The 6,022-nt window shown below is 47.1% G+C and overlaps 1 long non-coding RNA gene across 1 annotated transcript; it reads left to right on the plus strand.

Annotated features, from left to right (window-relative positions):
* The first annotated feature begins 3,619 nt into the window (after positions 1-3,619).
* LOC134476947 (uncharacterized) lies at positions 3,620-5,389 on the plus strand. The gene is made up of 2 exons (XR_010048794.1): positions 3,620-4,427; positions 4,987-5,389. It is a non-coding gene; the product is annotated as an uncharacterized LOC134476947 (long non-coding RNA).
* Positions 5,390-6,022: the final 633 nt, after the last annotated feature.

A 6,022-nucleotide genomic window follows, 5' to 3' on the forward strand; every position in this document is an offset into this window, starting at 1 on the left:
TCCGATTGTGTCAACTAAGCAAACTTGATTTTCAGAAAAATACAATTTCAAATGTCCTACATGGAATTTTCATTCAGAACACTTTTTTTTTTTTTCCTGCTTTTTAGTTGTTTTTGTTATTGCTGTTTTTGGTGATTCTGGGAATCAGATCTAGGTCCTCATACATGCTAAGCATCCCCAAATCCAGGCCCGAATACAGGACCGTGTGTGTGTGTGTGTGTGTGTGTGTGTGTGTGTGTGTATAGTGTGTGTGTAGTGTGTGTGTGGTACTGGGGTCTGTACCCAGGACCTTTGCACTGAACTACATCTCCAGTCCTTTTTTCATTTATTTTGAAATGAGTACCTAATAAATTGCTAAGTTGTCCAGGTTGGGTTCAGACTTTTGATTCTCCTGCCTTATCCTCTCACAGCACTGGGATTACAGACAGATGTATGCCACTGTGCCGGGCACACACAGCTTTTGAATCTACAGTGCTCGTGGCAAGTCCAGGGCCAGTAAGCATATGCTGTGTGCCTTCCTCATTAGATCCGGTGCTGACTCCGCACACTCCTTTGACTAGCTCTGCGTCTCCATGATCATTTTAGGAGGCTTGTTTCACTCTTATTTAAGACTCATATCAGAGGTTATCCTCTTAATACCTCCTGGCCCACGACGCCAAAGTTAAATGCTTCTCCTTTGCCACCTAACACCCCCTATTTGTACCTCTGTCATTTGATACCCATCACAGTTATTGTCAATGTAAAGAGTAACTGGCATGCCAGCTCTTAGCAGCATGATGAAGTCGTCTATTTTTTAAAAAGCCTTCCTCTTACAATTTGGCACTCTCCAGAAAATATACCTCTTCCCATCGCAGCTAAGTTTCTTCTTTCTTTCTCTTTCTTTCTTTCTTTCTTTCTTTCTTTCTTTCTTTCTTTCTTTCTTTCTTCCTTCCTTCCTTCCTTCCTTCCTTCCTTCCTTTCTTTCTTTCTTTCTTTCTTTCTTTCTTTCTTTCTTTCTTTCTTTCTTTCTTTCTTTCTTTCATATTGGGGATTGAACTCACAACCCGGAGCTTTCCAGGCAGGTGCTTATGCTGCTAAGTTAAACTCCCAGCCCCACAGCTAAGGTTCTTGAAATTCATCTTGTTTGTTTCCTCACCTCTCTTCCCAACACTGTTATCTTTTTTCACTTTTGTAAGCGTACCAAACAGATTTTGCTGTAGTTATCACATTCACTGGACAGTTTTCAGTTATTTTCTTCTGCTATAGGTAGTTTGTTTTGTTTTTGCTTTTTGAGACAGGGTCTCACTATGCAGTTTAGGCTGGCCTTAAACTCACTAATAGCCTGGGCAGGTCTCAAATTCACAGTGATCCCCCGTCTCAGCCTCCTAAGGGCTGGAATTACAAATGCACACTGCTTCTCCAAGGTTGTTGTAAGATGATTTCTTTCTTTTTTTTTTTTTTTTCCAAGTTTGTGATATCCAATAGGATGATTTCATAAACAAAGTTTAAATCATAATTTTCATACAACTATAAAATGAAAATGTGTCAAAAGTTGTATTTAATCCATTAGTTAATGAGTAATTTGTAACTTTTTTCAGTTGGTTCAAAGGAAAATTCCAAGTACCATACTTATATAGGTCAGCCAGGAATTCTGAAACAAATGAATTTACAAATAGATATAAAACTAGTTTATCCACAGGGCGCTAATCAATTGCACTCCACTAGACAACTAATTTGCATTTCTATGAGCAAGAATCATCTGCATTTTTCTTTTTTTAATTTTTATTTTTATTAGTACAAGTTTGCAGTACATAATGATTACATTCATCATGGGGAGTTCAGTTTTCTGCTATCTATAGAGTTGCAAAATAGCTCTTAGAGGATGTGAGGTTGAGATGAACTCTGAGGGGTAATTTAGATAGGACACTCAGTGACCGTCTGTCCCCTGTAGAGTTTTTCCGCACAATTTTCCTGACATTGCCTTGACCTATCTAGAGCATCCAACAGTAACAACTGTCCTTCCAAGCTCCCCTTTTGCTCTGTAGTGTCACCTCAGATTTCATTCCCCCCCAGCTCTCGAACCACCCTTCTCACCAATGTGTGTCCCATAAATGGGGCATCTGTTTTACTGTGGACTCTCTTTTCCTTGGACTTATACTTTCAAGGAGAATTTCATCAGCTCTTTTGTCTTAAAGCAACCAGAATTATGTGAATGGCTCTCACACCTCTGCCTCCAAACCATCTTCTTTCTGAGTTGTAGACACATTTCTCTCTCCCCCCTCTCTCTGTCTCTCTCCCTCTTTCACTGTTCGTTCCTTCTTTTTTCTTTTTCTTATTTTGATACTGGGGATTGAACCTTGAACCCAGAGCCTTCACACACACTGAACTACATCCCTAGTCCTTTTTTATTTTTTGTTTTGTCTTGCTAAGTCACTAGGTTAGTCAGGCAGAACTCAAATTGGCAAATCTGCTACCTCGGTCTCCCACTGTGCTGGAGTGACAGGCATACACCACCACGGCTGGCCACACATTGCATTTTTCTTTTCTTTTCTTCTTTTTTTTTTTTTTTATTGGTACTGAGGATCCGAACTCAGGACCACACGCTTGTAAGGCAGGCGCTTATGTCACTGAGCTAAATCCCCAACCCCGATTCTTCTACATTTCATTTTTTAATCCGAACCTCAAAAAAACATATCCTGGGCTGGGGATTTAGCTCAGCGGTATAAGTGTCTGTCTGGCAAGCGTGAGGTCGGGAGTTTGATTCCTGATACCAAAAAAACAAAAACACCCTACCTAAAAACCACTTTTTCTTCTCTGGGTGACTTATTTCCAACCCTTGGGAGCCAGGTTTGTCTCTTCCCTGTCCCTCACCCCATCCTGTCAATCATCAGAACCTGCTGATTCTCCTTCCTTGCTCTCCAGGCTGGCTGCTTCTCTCTGTTTCCATTATGCTTGCTGAGTCCAGGCTTTCTTCATTTTCCCCTCTGGGTTAATACCAGAACTTCTTATCTGATTTTTCTGCCACTAGCCTGACCCTATCTAATCCATACTTGACTCTGCTGCTGAAATAATCCTTCTAAAATGCAAATCTGATGTGATACTCTCAGCACTGAAACCACTCTATGGCTCTCTGTCAAGGTCAGGATAAAATTAAGCCCATTAACAAGTTGGTTGAGGGGGGGACCCCCTAAACTGACCTCAGTCTGCTCTTCAGCATCCATAAACTGACCTTAGTCTCGCTACAGCCTCACTTCCCTTCCAGGTTTCAGGAGACCACCCAGCCTGCCCTTGTCTTTCCATGATTTGAGCCTTTTCCATCTCTTACCTTGCTAGCTCTCTGGAGTGAATGGGTCCTTACTCCTTTCCTCTGCCCACCCCTTTATTGCAGTGTTCCTAAATTAATTCACCATCATTCTGCACACTCTATGTAGTACTTTGCCTCTCTCTGGTTTCTTCTCCACCCGGGGGTCTATTACAGACTCCTGCCAAGGGCTCCTCGCCTTTTCCCCATGCTGTGTTCCAGATCCAGGTCACAGACTAACTGTCTTGATTTAGGAAAAGCTGCGGGGTCCCCCCCCCCCGCCCCCTTTCTCTCCCCATGCCGGTAGCATACTGGGAATCTCTGTTTTCTTGTGTGGCTTCTCCACCGGTCTGAAAACTCCTTCCGGCAGAGGCTGGGCTATCCGTATCCTTCCCCTTCTTCGAGGTCCCCATTCCTCCCCAGCATGGGTTGTCCTCTCCGGGGAAGTGCCACCCAAAGCCCTTCACTCCTACGTAGCAGTGCTGTATCTTAGGGAGAACAGGAATTACGAAAAGGGAACAGTAAGTGGAAGAAAGGAACCTGTGATGGATTGGTGATTTGGGGCTCTGGCTTCATCCTTTGAAACTTATTCATTCATCCATTCACTCAGGACTAGACACTGCGCTAAGCCTCTGGGGCAGGTATGGATAGAAGAAAATTATGTTTTCTGTCCTTTGGGAGAGTGTAGTCCAATAGCAGAGCCTCAGCTGTATACGAATGGCTGCACACGTGATGTAGTCGCTAAATACTAGGAGTCTAAGTGAACTTCCACCTTGGCAGGAAGAGAAAGCCATTGCTTGTGACTGTTCTGAGTGAGGAGGGTGTGACCTCTGGGTGGGGACTTTAAGGATAACAGGGCAGCAGCAGCAGCAGCTCTTCCACTCTGAGGGAAGGAATTTCAGGAGCCAGGCACCGAGGGCGGGAGGAGTAGGGGTCGGTGTGGGGGCCCCTGGGACCAGCGCAGTAACAAACTCGGCGTGGACTGGGGCGAGGGCCTCCCGGGGTCCCCGCGCTCCGCGACCCTCTGTGACCCGGGCGGAGGAGGGCGCGGGCGGGGCGCCTTTGCGGGGCTTTCCACGCCTGGTTTGTTATGCACGAGGCAGGCAATTTGCTTTCTGCCCGGGGGACCCATCTCGGAGACAAGGAGGTAGTTTGTTCTCTGTAATGGCTTTTGCTGGCGTGTGGCTGGACCCGGCGCCGCCTAGAGGAGCGCGGGGGGAGGGGCGCGGGGCGCTGAGCCGGGACCCCGAGGCCCACCGGGGGTGGGGGTGCGGGTGGGGTGGGTGGAGTCGGAGGTGCTCATTCTCCGCGGCCCAGCTCCTCCCCCATCTCCACTTCCCTGTGCTCGGCGGGGGGTGTCGGTGCGGGTTCCCGCCTTTCTGCTTCCTCCTTCCCTCTGCCCTCCTTTCTGCGCCCTTCTTTGCTTCTTAAGCGTTTTCCTTTGTCTCCTCCATTTCTATCTTTCTGCTTCAGATTCTTACTGTTCCTCCACCCGTGCTGCCTGTCGGTCCTCTCTGTGCTGGGAAGCTGAAGGTGAGGGAGGAGATGGGGGACACACACGGATGGTCAAGGTAGCCATCTCGCCTGGCAAGGACTCAGCCTGGTGGGACACTCAGCTTCCCCCACCCGCCCAGGGCTATCTCCTTCTCCCTCTTTCCCTCTGGTCCGCTCATTGTTTCTTAGGTGACCCTGACCTTTGTCCCCAGGCCCACAGAAAGACACCTCTGGCGCCCACCCTGTCGTTCCCGGGTGATGAAAACTCCCCAAGACCGATCCAAGAATGAGCAGCCTTGTCTCCTAAGGTCCGGCCCTCTACTTCCTCCTCTGGCAGAAATGTGTCCTTCTGCAAGCCCAGAGTTCTAGGGAGCAGGAGCGAGGAATCCAGTCTGCCTGCCTGTTTGGTGTGAGCAATGAGGTCTCTGCTGCTAGCTGACCACCCTGGCTGAGAACCCCCAGGACAGCTCCTAAACTGGAAGAGGCTATACAGTGCCTGAGCTGTGTCCTGACCACTTTTCTCACCTCTCCTGTCTCAGCTTCCTTTGTAAAATAAGGAGGTTGCATGGTGTGGACTTGGAGGTCCTACAGAATGTAAATCCATGGTGCACAACCCGGACGTCCTACACAGTGGTGTGTTTGGGATGACTGTCGTGGGAAGAGTACCTAAGCAATGTCCAGGGTATGCTGAACAGGCCAGGACAGGAAGGAAGAGGGCCAGCAGGAGGCCTTTGGGGCAGCTGTGTGTCTAGACAGCAGTGGAATAGAAGCTGGATGGGAGTTTGAGCCCAAGAACAAGGTGGGTGGGGTAGGGAGTCTCAGGATGATTAAAAAGCAAAGGCTGATGGTCAGGGCCAGAGGGTACTCGAAAGGCAAGTCTTCAGTGTGGATGAAGCTGAAAGCGCCCTACAAGTGATACAGGGGAAATAATGTAACTCCCAACTTCCTGGATGTCGGATATGCTGAGTTTGTGTTTCCCAAAGTCCAAGGGTGAATTTTAAGGAACAGAGGTTAAGAGTAGGAAATACTTATTGAGAGAGAGATAGCTTTTGAGAAACAGGAGGGAACCTCAAAAATGGGTTGCCATGGATCCCATTTTATAGAGTAAGTTTTAAAGAGCACAACGTTGATTCAAAACTGATTAACTAGTAAATTTAGCCTCTTAGGTAATATTGATTAACTGGCGAAAAGGTCACATAGCAAGTGTACATGGAAAGAACAAGGATCTTTCTAGGAAGAGATGAACCA

The sequence above is a fragment of the Cavia porcellus genome, unplaced genomic scaffold (genome assembly GCF_034190915.1).
Source record: "Cavia porcellus strain 051 isolate PalLab524CR breed Dunkin Hartley unplaced genomic scaffold, mCavPor4.1 scaffold_7, whole genome shotgun sequence".
NCBI classification, from domain to species: domain Eukaryota; kingdom Metazoa; phylum Chordata; class Mammalia; order Rodentia; family Caviidae; genus Cavia; species Cavia porcellus.